A 14,138-nucleotide genomic window follows, 5' to 3' on the forward strand; every position below is an offset into this window, starting at 1 on the left:
AGGCTGCCGTTGGGGCCCAGAGGGGACTCCTCTCACAGGACCTGCCCTGCCCTCTCCCTCTAAGGGGCCCCTGCCCTCATGAGCCCCGTGAGGGCTGCAAGCGGAAGAGGGCTCCTGGGGCCCACCCTGGGAACCACCCCCCCCAGCAAGGCTCCTTTCTTGGTCACCCTCCTTCTGCCCCAAGCATTGGCTTCCAACCCGGCCCCTTGGGGGCATCTGAAATTAATGGGCCCAAAATAGCAAGGTCTTTAGTTTCCGGGGCTGCCTCAGACTTCTGGAAACAGGGCTGACCTCTGTCTCCCTCTCTGCTAGGAAGCAGGGAGGCGTTTTTTCTCACCTCCTGCTGTGTGGTTCTGAATCACTCCCTGGGTTTCCTATAAAATATTAGACACAGAGAATCCTCAAGCTATAGTCTTAGATCCTGAGACTTAGTGTCAAATTATACACTCTAAGACTCTCAGAATCCTCGTGTGTTAAAAATAGAGCACCTCAAATTTATGGCATCATTAAATTATGGATTTTTAGAATTAAAAAAAAACAAGATCTGGAAAAAAAAATCTCAAAACCCTAGGATTTTAGGATCGAGAGACGCAGGGAACTTGAACACCCACTCCTGGCTCCAGTAGTCACCCGCTGGTGTCACTAGGCCCTGACTTAATCTCTAGGTGCCTTTGTTTCCTTTTGGTTAAAGGGGTAATGAGGTTGCTGCCTGATAGGGTTCCTGTGAAGATCCATGCGTTTCTATGTGCCTAGAGGTAGCGCCAGGCGCATGACCAGCTGGGGCTCTACTAACTCTGTAATAACAAGCCAAGTTCACCTGTCCTTGTGAGGCAGCGGGACAAACCCCCAGCCCTCTGCCCCAGCCGCGGCTCCTGTGTAGGAGGCCTCCTTCCAGCCAGCGTGGACTCCCTCCCGATAGCAGCTGCCCACTCCCAGGTCTGCCATGGGGCCGCACTTCCTGCCTCCGCTGTCCAAAAGCTGTCCTGTAATTATGAGTCCCCCCACACACACTCCTCAATACACAGCCATGGGGACTTAGCCCATCTCCCAGATGGCCTGGTGGAGTGCTCCCCCATCCAATTCCCCTTTGCTTCATTTCTCACCACCCACTGACTCTCCCCCAATTCCTAGGTTTCCCAGGACCCCTCATATCCTGCCTTCTGTGGACAGAAGCATCCATCCATTCCCTGAGGTCAGAGGGGATATGCGCTGTATAGAGAAAGCCCAAAGAAGGCAATGTTGAGCCCTAAGCAGTGACTTGCTCGGGACATGGCTTGGTGGCATACCCTCTGTGGGTTGAAGCAGAGAGCGCCCCAGGACACCCTCCCCCAGGTCAGCAGTGCTGGCTTGTAGCTGGCTTTGCATCCACGCTCCATCCCTGGGACTTTGCATCTCAGAGGGAAGGAACCACGCCCCGCCCCGTCTGGCCCCTGGAGAAGTTGCTCACAGCAGTCTGGAGTAGTGGCTGCCAGTCCACAATCCTACTGCAGCCATCCTCTGTCCAGCATCCAGAGGTCCCAGCTTCACCTCTAGGCCTCCTACAGGAACAGCGGCCAGAGAGCTGGGGCATCTGCAAGGACCCCATCAGCCCCCACCCTGCAAAAGACTTCCTCTGCATGAGCCGAGGATTGTGCGTCACTTACAAATTGGGCTTGCAACTACAGTCCTGCCTTAGGGGACATGGGCTGTTTCTGCTGAAACACTGGTCTGGGAGAGAAAGATGGATGAGTGGAAATCGGCTTATTCTGAAAATTCTGTGAGAAGCGACAGCCGGTTTTGTGTTTTTTATTATTTCTATTTTTTTTTCTTCCCCCTCTGTGCTCCTGTGGCCAAGACCCCATGTGCACACGTGGAGTTCACGGACCAGGCATCTGGAGCCAGGTGCAGAGACGCCGAGAGGCCTTGGGGCCCCTGTGAGGCCCAGGCTTCAAGTGTAACCTCAGGGGCCTGGTGGAGGGCTGAGCCATAGGATGGGGGACTCTTTTCTCTGACCCACGCCACAGGAGTAATGGATGCTCCCTGCTCATCAGACGCCCGGGGCCCTCCCTGCCTGGCTCCTCTGCACATGATGGAATGCCCTCCTCCCTCCGATCTTGTCCTCTGATCTTGTACCCTGCGTCCCTCCCCGGTACCATCTTCTGAGGCTGCCCTCCCCTCCCCCGCCTCCCCACCAGATCACTGTTCTTTTATGACCTTTGCAGCCCCGATCTTCATATTTTTTGGAAGCTCCTTCCTCCACCAAATCAAACCTCTTAAGATCCTACATTAAATCAATGTTTATGTAGCTACCCAGCCGCAAAGTAGAGCAGAAAGTGACTAGTTGACAACGCTGCGTTTTATAGACATTTAATTAAACATGTATCAATTTCAGAGGCACAGCTCTCTGTTTGGATTTTAATCCCAGAACATTTTTTCAGGCCTTAAACATTTTCACAAGACCTTAAGTGCTCTGGGGTCCTGGCTCGCTGCCTGGGGCTGGGCATCTGAAGAGGAGCTGTCTGTCCCCTGTCCCCTGCCCCCTCCAGCATCAGCTCCTCCTTCGGACCCTCCTCAGCACCCCTGCTGGCGTGGCCAGTGTCCAGCTGTCTCCCGGTGCTCTTCACTGGCCAGGCAGGGGTCACGACAAATCCTTCTAGTTTCCACGTGGTCCACCCAAGGCCGGGCACAGGGGGGCCCAGAAGCACCACTAAGGAAGAGTGAGTCGATAGCCAGACCTCGGACGCCCAGGAGAGGGTCTGTGGATTGTGATGGAGAACCAGGGGAGGAGCTTCTTAGGCCCCTCCTCTCAGCACACCCCACGCCAGGCATCAAGGGGTCACTTTCCAGGGGACCAGGTTCGCCTTCCTCTGTAGAGAGACAGGGACATTTATTTCCTGAGACCCTCGATGCACAGCTCAGGTGTCCGGTGACCAGCCTCCTGCACTCACGATGGCCTCTATACCCATTAGGTCTCCCGGGGAGTCCTGGAGGCTGGCCTGGCCCCTGCTTTACTCTGGAACAGAAGAAAGGCCCGTCCTCCCCAGGGGCAAGGCTGCAGGGAGCAGGTGGACATCTCTAGAAGGTCCCCACCCACCTTAGTCCATTTCGTGCTACGTCTTGGGAGGTCCAAGATCAAGGTACCTGGCAAGAGCCTTCCCCCCGCCCGTGGTGGAAGGTGGAGGAACTAAGAGGAGGAGCACACCCGCCCCCCTGCGCCTTTTATTAGTCATTAAACCACCCAGGGGACTTTGGGCCACCCACGCCACTCATCTCCAAAAATCCCCACTCCCGATACCCTGCACTGGTGACAAACTTCAAAGGGAGTGTCGGAGAGTCCATCAGACCCCGGCACAGCCCCCTGCAGGGGAATGGACCCTCAACAGCAGTTGGCTGCTCGGACCTGGGACTGGCTGCACTAAGGTTCCGTCATGTGTCACCCCAAACGATGGCCTCCCGATCCCTCCCGTCCCGTAGGCTGACGTCCATGGGCCTGCCCTAGTCCAGCTTTTCCATGGAAAGACGGAGAGCCGGAAAGGGCTGAAGATGTCTGAGGTCACACAGAGAGTCATCATAGAGCCAGGTGGGGACTTGGGGACACTCTGGGGCCTTGGATTGGGGACTGGTTTACCCCCTAATCTGGACCCTGGGGACAAACCAAAATACTGAAGGAGCCACGTGTCCTGGACGGTCACTGTGTGCGCAGCCCCGTTCTGAGCAACTCACCTGTCCGCCACCATCCCAGCCTCCCAACATGTCAGGGAAGGGCACGGTCCCTGTCCCCGTACAGATGAGGAAACTGAGTCTCAGCCAGGAGAGGTGAGCCGGAAGGGCCCACCAGGTGCCGGGCAGAGCTAGGACTCCCTCCTGGGCCTTCAGGTGCAAGGGCTTGAAGCCACCCTGCACTGTCACCTCAGGCAGAGGGAAGGGGACAGGCAGGGAGAGAAGTTCAGCCCCCGGGGCCTGGGGTGATCCAGGCCATGTCTGGCACACTCTGTGGCACACGTGTGGGCTCGTTTGGAAGGTCTGACCTTGTGTCTGACCTGAAAGATGCGCCTCAACCCTGAGCAAACCTGTCTGCCCCGGGGAGCCCGGGGAGGGCAAGCTGCTCCATCAGGCCAGGCCGGGGCTGAGCAGGAGAACGGGGGATGACAATGCCAGGCGCCCTGGGCCAGGTTCCAGCGCCTACCAAGCCCTAAGGGTAAGCACATGGGCAAAGCTGTCCCCATCTCTGAGCCTCAGTTTGTGCCTCTGCAGAATGGACACCATGTCCAGCCATCACCAGATGATACCATGGGGACTTCAAACACAAAGAGACGGAGAAGGGAACTAATGCCCAGAGACCAGCGTGTGCCGGTGGCTCACACCACTGTCCGCTGTGACACAGGACTGCAGCTCTGCCGCCCTCTCTTCCAGCCCTGCTCCCCCTTACCATGGTGACACCCGTGGTTTTGCCTTCCAAGCCTCAGCTTTCCTGGCTGTGGAATGGAGATGATAAGGTCCTGAGGCAGATTCCCCAGCTCTGTGCCCAGGATCTCCAGGACCTGGGGGAAGATGGTGGTGGTGGTGAGAATCGGAGGTTGAATGAAGAAGGAGAGGAGAGCTGGGCAAGGAGAGAGCCTGTCCATACGCAGAGAAGGGCAGCCCTGGTTGCCTGCGGGTCCAACGCCCCTCCTCCTGCTGCTCCTCCCACCTGCCTTGCAGAAGGAGCTCCCGGGAGCTTCTGAGCTGAGCTGGAGGGAGAGGTCTGGCCTCTCTCTGCACATCAGCCGCCGTTCCTCCTCTCCTAAGAGGTGCGACTAGCGCTGCTCCCCCCTTGGGACGGGGGCTGGAGAGATGAGGATGAGCGGGTGGGGCAGGGGGTGGCTTGTTAGTGGGCGACCCCCCTGCATCCTGCTCAGAGGCCAAGAGCTTCTCCCGATCTAATTAGCATCACGGAGAATTAAACTTCACAGCCCTGAAGTGAGCCCGCTCACCCAAGGGCATTCCAGAACTAATACTGATTAAATATGAAACGGTTCCTCTCTTCAGGGCCCTGCGTCTCGGAGGCACAGGCTGGGGATGGAGCCATAACCGCCGGTTCTGATTATGCAATGTGTGTTTTTGAACAGAGAAGGGAAGGGAAGGAAACAGGGAAAGGGAAGAGAAAAGAGTCAACTTGGAACAGACCCCGCTTCCCTCTCATCCCACAAATAAAATGAATCTACAACGTTTAGGGCTGTTTCTGCTCTATTGAAAGGAACAGGGGTGTTTTTATCCTTTCTCCCTCCCCTTTCTCCTACTTTTTCATCCAGGTGATTTGCTGAGCTTCTACTATGTGCTAGACACATACTGAGCTCAGGGGTGAGGAATAAACAAGTCCAACAATGTCCCTGCTCTCCCAGGGCTCATAGTCAGCAGGGGGATCTGGTCCTTTAAATAAAGGTCTTGGCAGATCACACAGCTCATCTCTGGACAGGGCCAAGCCTGCCAAGCCCAGGAGGCCCATAAGGAGGCCTGAGTTGGCCAGGGCAGGGTGGGCATCTTAGATCGAATGTTTGAATGGAGTCCTGGAGGGTCCTGCAGTCATTATTCTCTGTGCCTGGAATGCTCCTCCTCTAGCACCCACATGGCTCCCTCCTTCGCTTCCTTCAAGTTTTCACTAAAATGTCAATATTAACCACGCCCAGCCCCGGGGCCCTTCTTTTTATTTTTCTCTTTTGCATTTTTCACGTTACATACCAAATACGTTTGATGTATGCGTTTGTGGTCCACCCTCCCCACAGAAGAGGAGCTTCCGGAGACCCCGAATCATATTTTTGCTGTTATTATTTTTCTCTGCTGTGTCCCCAGCGCCCGGCACAGAGCAGGGGCTGGTTACCTGTATACTGACTGGATGAAATGGCCTGTTGGTCATGCTGAGGGGCCTGGACTTTGTCCCTGGGGCCAAAGGAAGCCCCCATGGCTCCCACAGAGACAAAGTCTGGCTTAGGAAGATCTCGTCACATGAATGGAAGGAGCTGGGAGCCTGGGAGGTCCCTCAGGGGTGAGCTGACAGAGGTGTGGACCCCGTTGTGCAGGGAACATGCCCAGAGGGGGTTGGGAGAAGGAGGAAGGAGGACTATCCGCCGGGAGCCCAGGTGCTGGGCGGCTGCCGGTGGGAATCAAAGACTGAAGTCCAGGGTCCTGAGGCTGGTGACCGGAGAGCAGAGTCGTGTCAGGGGCAGAGAGGGGTTTGCTTTGAAGGAGCTGCAATGGGGACCTGTGGTCACCAGGTTCATCCAACAGAGCCCACTGAGGGCCAGCAGGCGGGGACGGAGCCAGGGGGTGGGAGCCAGAGGGAGATGAAGTGCTGAGCTTGGGGCTAGGAAGACACATGCCATCCCCTGCCTGGGACGCCTGGCTCTGACCTGCCCCGCCTCCCCTGGCTGTGGGTCTAGCAGCCTGGCAGACACCTGGCCAGCTGTGGGGAGCCGCCCTTCTCTGAGCAGCCATGACGGGCAGGTGGACCGCAGGCCAATCCCTTCCCCGAGGCAGGGCTACGTTGAGGTGTGGCCCCAGCCAGAGGACTCCGGTTGCCATGGAAATGGGGTGACTGCGGCAGGCCCACCAGCCCCAGGCAGAGGCCCCAGCTGGGCTCCAGCACCCAGTGTCACCTCCTTCCACGCCCAACACTGCCCCCCACAACGCTGGCCCCATTGGTCCCCCACCCCTGACCACTCAGATGGCCTGTTGTCCTCTCCGTAGGGCGGGGCCCAGCAGGGGTAGAGGAGGACACCCTGTGGGAGACAGGACCAGGGCTCCTCGCAGCACTGACCACACGCAGCAAGGGCTGTGAGAGTGGGTTCAGCAGAGTGTTCAGGGGTACTGACAGAGGACATCTGTTTCAAGTGGGAGGGGAAGAAGGCCTCTGGGAAGGTCCGCCTTTGACTCTGGCCTTGAAAGTAGGGTGACATTTCAGCAGGTGATGTCGGGGTCCAGCAGAGAGGACGGGATGCTGAGAGTGTGCGGAGCCCACTTCAGTGAAGTCACCGGGGCCCGGTGGCCTCAGAGCAAGGGGTGCCATGCATGAGGCTGGGATTAGAAAAGGGGCCCTGGGGACGTAGCCTGGGCCCCGGGGTCAAAGATGGAAGATCAGAAGTGGAAAGAGGGACAAGGATGAAGGTCCCCTGCAGTTCATGGCTGGGAACTTCCCTGCTGGAGGGATGGCTACAGAATGTGAATCTTGAAATCCCACAGCTTGGGCTTCCGAGGAGCCTCAGATGAGAAGAATAACAATAACGATGACTTACAGCCTTAGGGTCTCAGGGAATCTCATTGTAGGGTAATTGAATCGCGGGGTCCCAGAGCCTCGGTGTTTAAACCACAGCCAGGTTGAATCGCCACCCCTCAGCGCTGTCACCCTGTCCCCTCCCCCTGGGCTGGATAATAAGTGCTCTGTGCTCAGAGCTTCGAACACCCTGTGTCCTGCTGTCTCCATGGCAACCTTCGGAGCAGGAACTACCTCTCTGCCTGATTTTCCAGATGAAGAAACCGAGGCTCAGGGAGGGTGGATCCGCTGCTGGGGGTCGGACGCCTGGTGAGTCGCGTGGCCAGGCTCTGCCCAGACCACTCAGCCTCTGAGGCCACACTCTCAGCCTCTCTGCCTCCTGTGAGGCCTCTGCTGACGATCACTTGCCCTCTGTGCACACCTCAGGGATGGGGAGCTCACCACCTCTCCCCAGGGCGGCCCGTCCACTCCAACTCTGGACACATCTCTCCTTCTCAGGGCATCCACCCACTGCCCCCAAATCTGCCTTGGGAGACCCCTCAGATGACCTTCACCAGGACCCCTGTAGGGAGAGGGAGCAGCCCCCTGAGGAGGGGCAGCCATTGCACTGGGGCAGAGTGGGGTGAGGAGGCCCCGATGCAGCCATCCTGGTGAAGGATGGAGGAGCTTATCCCAATGGAGGGAATCCCCCAGGGACCTCAGGACAGGCCACCTGGAGACAAAGGAGGACAAAGCCCAGAACACGGGGCGGTGGGGTGAGGAATGGACTTATGATCCAGCAACACGGTCCCCACCGTCAGTCACGGGGCCTGAGGAGGCCGAGCAGCAGGGCTGCGCCTGTCACTTCCTGCTCCTCTCCTGAAGACTGGCTCTGCAGAGTGCGCCTGGCCCTCGTCCCAGAGGGCTGTGGAGTGGGGCTGTTGGTAAGTGGGAGAGGAAGGGGCAAGGGAGCTGGAGAGCACGGAGCCCCCACTCACCCCAGAGAGGGAGGGGAGCGAGGGGGAGCCTGGGCCAGGACAAGCAGGTAGCCCCAAAGGACTGTGTCTCCCAGGACGGGAGAGCACGGCTGCTGCGCACGCCAGGGTCGCCTGACGGTCCCCTAGGTCACCACAGGCTGATGGAGGCAGAATCCCCGGGAACAGGGCCGAGGTATCTAGATTTTTTTTTTTTAAGTCCCATCCCAGGCAATACACACTCCTGGAGAGAATGTGGATCAACAGAAACTCTCGTTCCTTGGTGGTGTGAAGACGAGATCGCACAGCCACGTTGAGAGACAGTTGGCGGTTTCTCACGAAGCAGAAGGATCTTACCATGAGATCCAGCGATTACACTCCCAGGTGTTTACCCAACTGATATGAAAACTTACGAACACACCAGAGCCCGCACCTGAAGGCTTTCAGCAGCCCACTCATGGTTCCTAAGAGCAGCAGGCCACCGAGCGGTCCTTCCACAGGTGCGTGGATGCAGGCGGGACACTCACACGCTGGAATGGCACTTAGAAGGAGCCAGCGGTCGAGTCACACAATGACGGGGACAAATCTCCCAGTTGCCACGGGAGCGAGGCCCATCTGCAGAGGTTACATTTAGATGACATTCTGGGAAAAGGCAAATCAGCCATAGTAAGCAGATCAGTGGATGCTGGGGGTTTGGTGGGTGGGAAGGGTTAAAGAGGAGACGTCCAGGAGGTTTTCAAGACGATTATGTACAATGTCATAACTGATATGTGCCTTTGTCAAAATCCATAGAATCTGACGGCAGAAAAGTGAACCCGAATGTATACAGATTTTTTTAAACAATCATCTAGGACGTCGGGAGACCTCAGGATGGAATGTAAGCTGTGACAAAAGAATTTAACAGCATGACAAATGTGTGGAATGACTTCACTTCAGGAGGGAAGATAAAAGGGGCTGGTCCATGTAGCTCGGACTCCAGGTGGAGCCCACAGGACTAATTGCCCAAAGGACTGCACCTAGCCCTGGGCTCTGCTTGACAAGGCTGTTGCTATGGGGGACGAGTTCACAGTTCTGAAATCACTCTACTGTCCCCGACACCGGGAATAACAATTAAGTACATGAATGGCAGGTGGTGCAGGTCAGGACTCTCACTGCTGCAGGAGAAAGTCACAGACAAATAAGAGGAGACAGCTAGAACGAACCATGTAATAGATCAGAGATGGAGACATCCGTGTGAAGTCACATTAGTCCAACTAAAGACACAGACTTTTACATACAGAAATACTTCTACAGATGTGTGAATGCACAGCTTAGGGTCTGTCTCCTTATTCTGCAAACTGGGACGGCCTAGAAACAAGGATACCCAACTGTGATGAGCACATGGGTACCGCCATCTTGGTCTCTAAAACCATTCTCCAATAAAAAAATGGCTGACTCTAAGATAGGGCCAAAAGTACACCAGAGGGGCCTGGCATATTTTTTAGTGCCAGAAAACAATGACGCACACACACACAAAGACCCTACAAGGTTGGAAGAATACCAAAGGGACCTGGGTATCAACTAAAGGAACTCTCAACGGTTGAGAGCCGTCTGTGGGTTATGTGTGGACTTGACTGCACATCACGACCTAGTGAAGAGGACAGTCTGGTGTCTGGGAACTTCCAGTGGACATTTCCTCCGCTTGACTGCCCAGAGACATCGTGAACCCTATTCCGCTCTGCCTGGTCCCACACAGCACCAGAGATGGGGTGACCTGCTCCAACCACCCCACCGCACAGTCCCTCTGAGATGGGTGTGACCTGCCAAGATGCCGATCAACCTGCTGACTGCAAGATGTCACAAAGCAAGACTCCACCCTTGAAACCTTACCCCTGCCTTTGATGTACCCCCTTAAATACACCACCGGAGCTAATTGTCTAGCTCCAGATCCTGTGTGGACTGGACCTGTCAGGGCTCCATCTTTAAAACTCTCCTTTCTGATTCTTGGTCTTTTGTTCCTCACTAATTATCCAAGATTTTAATTTCCCAGGAGGCTTATCCCTCGGAGCAGGCAAGAATTCCCTGGCGAGCTGCTGGACACCCCGCAATACTCAGCAGTCAAAGCTGAAGATATTTGAGCAAAGAAGTCATTGAAGTAGAATTGGATTATTACCCAAAGTATAAAGTAAGAATCCAATGCTGAAATAATCCAATAGATGATAGATATATAGGTAAAATAGATAGATGGAAAAAGACCTATATTCTTTGTAGAAAAATTCCAAATAACAGATATAGAATCTGCAAGGTCACGACTCTCCTTCTGGATACTCATTAGTTGTGTCTTCTCTCCTTTATTTCCCCCAGTCAGTGTGGCTTAGGGGCTTATCAATTTTATTGATTGGGGTGGGTACTGGAGATTGAACTCAGGGGCACTCAACCACAGAGCCACATCCTCAGACCTATTCTTTTATTTTATTTAGAGACAGGGTCTCACGGAGTTGCTTAGCACCTCGCTTTTGCTGAGGCTGGCTTTGAACTCACGATCCTCTTGCCTCAGCCTCCCAGGCTGCTGGGATTACAGGCGTGCGCCACGGTGCCGGCTCATTTTATTGATATTAAAGAACCAGCTTTGGTTTTATTCATTTTCTCTGTTGCATTTCTCCACTGATTTATAGTTAACGCTTTTTTCTTTGCTGCTACCTACATTGGATTTAATTTGCTCTTGTTTCCAGTGTCTTAAGTGACAACTGAGGTCATTGACTTGAGACATTTCTTCTTTTCTAACGTAGGCATTTAGTTTTAGAATTTCCCCTAAGTACTGCTATAGCAGCAGCACTCTAATTCTGATGTGTTGTACGTTCACTTTTGTTTCAGTGAAAAACACTTTCTAGTTCCTCTTTTGATTTATTCTTTAACACATGGGCAATTTAGAAGTGTGCCATTTGGTTTCAAAATATTTGGAGACTTTTCGGAGATCTCTCTGTTATTCATTTCTAATTTAATTCTGCTCTGGTCACAGAACATACTTTCAGCAACTTGTCTCCTTTAAATTTATTGAGATTTGTCTCAGGACCCAGAATCTGGTCTATCTCGACATATTTCGAAATGTACTTAAGAAGAAGGCAGCTCTGTCGTAGCAGGGTGGGGTGTTCTGTAAATGTCAATTAGGTCAAGTTGGTTGATAGGGTTGATCAAGTCCCCTATCGCCTTGGTGACTTCATGTTTCCTTGTTCTGTCATCTTCTGAGCGAGGGGTGTTGAAATCTCTGTGGCTTTCCTATTTCTGTCCCTGCTCTGTGTATTGTGGAGAGCTGTTACCAGGTCTATAAACATTCAGGATGGAACGTCCTCTGGATGTGTTGACACCCCGGCCCTCTTTGTGACATTATTTATTCGGAAAGCGACTTTGAGTGGCCCTGCTGTAGCATCTCAGCTTTCTCCGCCTGACACTGTGACTTTTATCTTGTCGGGTGCTGGGTAGTTTTATTTTGCCAGACGTCTTCTAAACTTTATTCCAGAGCACCGTCAAGTTACTTGGGAGCAATAGGATCCTTTGGGGTCTTGCTTTTAAGATTTTTACAGGTGACAGCCGAGCGGTTCCCTCCTGGGGACTCTGCAGCATCTTCGCCCTGAGCTGCGGTCTCCTCTCGGCCTCTGTGTGCCGTGGACCCCCGCTGCACCCTGCTCTCCTGAAACCGCAGCTCTAACCCCCCCACTCCCAGGCTTCCCTGGGCTTGACCCTCCTGCCCCATGGCCTGGAAACTCTCTCTGGGCTGTAATCAGGGTAATGTCGTTTGTTTCTCGTCTCCTTCAGGGCCTGATGGCCTGTGTCTAGGAAAGCACCATTTCATCCGCACTCAGCCCTCTTTAGCTGGGAGCTGCCAGGATTCAACCATATCAATAATGTCTTTTTTAATTGCATCTATACCGAACATGCACAGAATCTTTCCTTTGGTTATTCACCAAACAATACAAAATAATACTATAATTCACACATTCTTGCATTATGTTAGGTGTTATAAGTAATCTACAGATGATTTAAAGCTCACAGGAAGATGTGCAGAGATTATAGCACATACTACACCATTTTATGTGGGGTTTGAGCCAACACAGATTTGGGTATGGGGGGGAGGGAACTGATTTTGGGATCCCTGCAACTGATCCCCAGCAGGCACCGAGGGGAGAGGATGACCAATCTTCCATGGATTCAGGAGGAAGGGTGAATCCAATCCCTGTCACCCCATCTTGCCTGGGAGAGGGAATGACCACAGCCAGGACTGAGAACCACCAAATTCCTTCATTGATTCTTTCATTGTTCAAATGGGGAAACTGAGGCTGCAAGGTCTGGGCACTTGCACAAGGTCACACAGCGAGTTGGAGGGTCCAGAACTTGCATCACCAGAGCCCCGAGGTGACCATCACCAGCAGACGATGAGGACGTCGCAAAGGCCCTCAGTGCACACCCTCTCTACTTCCCAGGCCTTGTGTCTCCTCCCTTCCAGCCCCCGCTCAGCCAGGGGCTGGGTCTCCAAGGTGACCCTGCCACCTCCACTTCAGGGGTACCCCAGCCTCCTGGCCCCACGTTCAGGGTGGGGGCGAGGAACCGAGCATGAACTAGGAAAGGGAAGGGAGACGCCGGAGCTGGGAAGGAGACGGTGCTCCCAGACAGGGATGCCACAGGAGAGCGCCAAGACCGCTTCCCCTGGAGGGTGGCCCAGTTCCGGGCTGTCCTTGTGTTCTGCCAAGTATCAGATTTGAAAAAAGAAATCTAGATCTAGACTGAGATGCACAGAACCGACTCCTCCCTCGCCTGCTCCTCCCTGGGCACGGGCGGGGTCTGTCTAGCTCCTCCGCAGCCTCCACATGAGGGAGAGCAAGACCCCCTCAGACGACGGCTGCCGAGGACACAGAGAGGGGTTCATCCAGCACTCGACAAGGGAGGCCCGGGAGCACGGCAGCCCGGCTCCTGCTGACCTGGGGCGCTGGCCTCTCCTTCCCAACCCAGCCTCTCCTGTGATCTGAAATCCCTGCTTCCTTTGGTGCTGAAGGTCTCCTGAGGGTTCCTGGGACTGGCTTTGTGTGACCTGGTGTTTGAGAGCAAGGACACAGGCTCCTCCAAGGAGTGGCTGACCCCAGGGCACCTCTGAGACCTCCCTGAGAAGTGTCTCAGCAGGCGCCATGATGGGGTTCCTCCCCTGCCCAGAGGCAGCTGTCCAGGGTCCTCTGGGCCCATGGGCCAGTGGCTTTCCCACCCTGGGGCGCTTGGTCCAGATGAGCGAATGACCTGGGAGGTGGGGCCTTTCAAGACCCCGTCTCAGGGAGGGGGTCCTCCTGGGCCCTGCTCCTGTGTCTCCCACCGTCTCCTGAGTACCCTGGGCGTGAGGGGCTCACAGCAATGCTGTAGGTGGCACCCACCCACACCTGGCCCTAAGACTGCGAGCCGTGTCCTACCTGATCACAGCGGAGGCCACCTGTCCCTCCCGGGCGCTGCCGAGGCGCAGCAGTACCTCCCTGGTCCTCAGCTGCTCGGCCTCCTGGCAACCCCAGCTCTCTGATGGGCTCAAGAGAAGTTTGATTTTGTAGATCATCCCTTTCTTATTTTTCTCATTTTCTAGCTGGGCTTTTTTTTTTTTTCCTGCTCATATTCTAAGTAGAAACAGAAGTTCACGCAGCCAAAAGAGTAAATTGAATGTCAGGACATTGAGCAAAGTTCAGGGGAATCATCGTGACGTGGCAGATTCTCCCTTTAGAAGGTCACTGTGTCCATTCAGTCTTCAACAAATGTTTGCAGAGCACAGTTACATCCCAGGCCCTGTTCCAGACATCAGATGAGGTGGAGACCAACTGGGAGGCCAAGGCCCAGAGATGGAGATACAATATACCCAGGTCACACAGTACCGAGCCCAGTTCCTTTGCTGTTTGCCCAAGGCTACCCCGCCGCTGTCTGTCTGTCTTTTGTCATGAGCTTTGCTGGAAAACCCT

At 54.6% G+C, this 14,138-nt stretch overlaps 1 long non-coding RNA gene across 1 annotated transcript; it reads right to left on the reverse strand.

Moving 5' to 3' along the window:
* Positions 1-2,336: 2,336 nt before the first annotated feature.
* LOC124109784 (uncharacterized) lies at positions 2,337-13,811 on the reverse strand. The gene is made up of 3 exons (XR_006857091.2): positions 13,608-13,811; positions 4,409-4,520; positions 2,337-2,846 (listed from the first exon to the last, which is right to left on the reverse strand). It is a non-coding gene; the product is annotated as an uncharacterized LOC124109784 (long non-coding RNA).
* Between the last annotated feature and the right edge of the window lie 327 nt (positions 13,812-14,138).

This window comes from Marmota monax, unplaced genomic scaffold (assembly GCF_021218885.2).
Source record: "Marmota monax isolate L192 unplaced genomic scaffold, Marmota_monax_Labrador192_F-V1.1 WCK01_AAM20220418_F8-fsc00008, whole genome shotgun sequence".
In the NCBI taxonomy this organism is placed as follows: Eukaryota; Metazoa; Chordata; class Mammalia; order Rodentia; family Sciuridae; genus Marmota; species Marmota monax.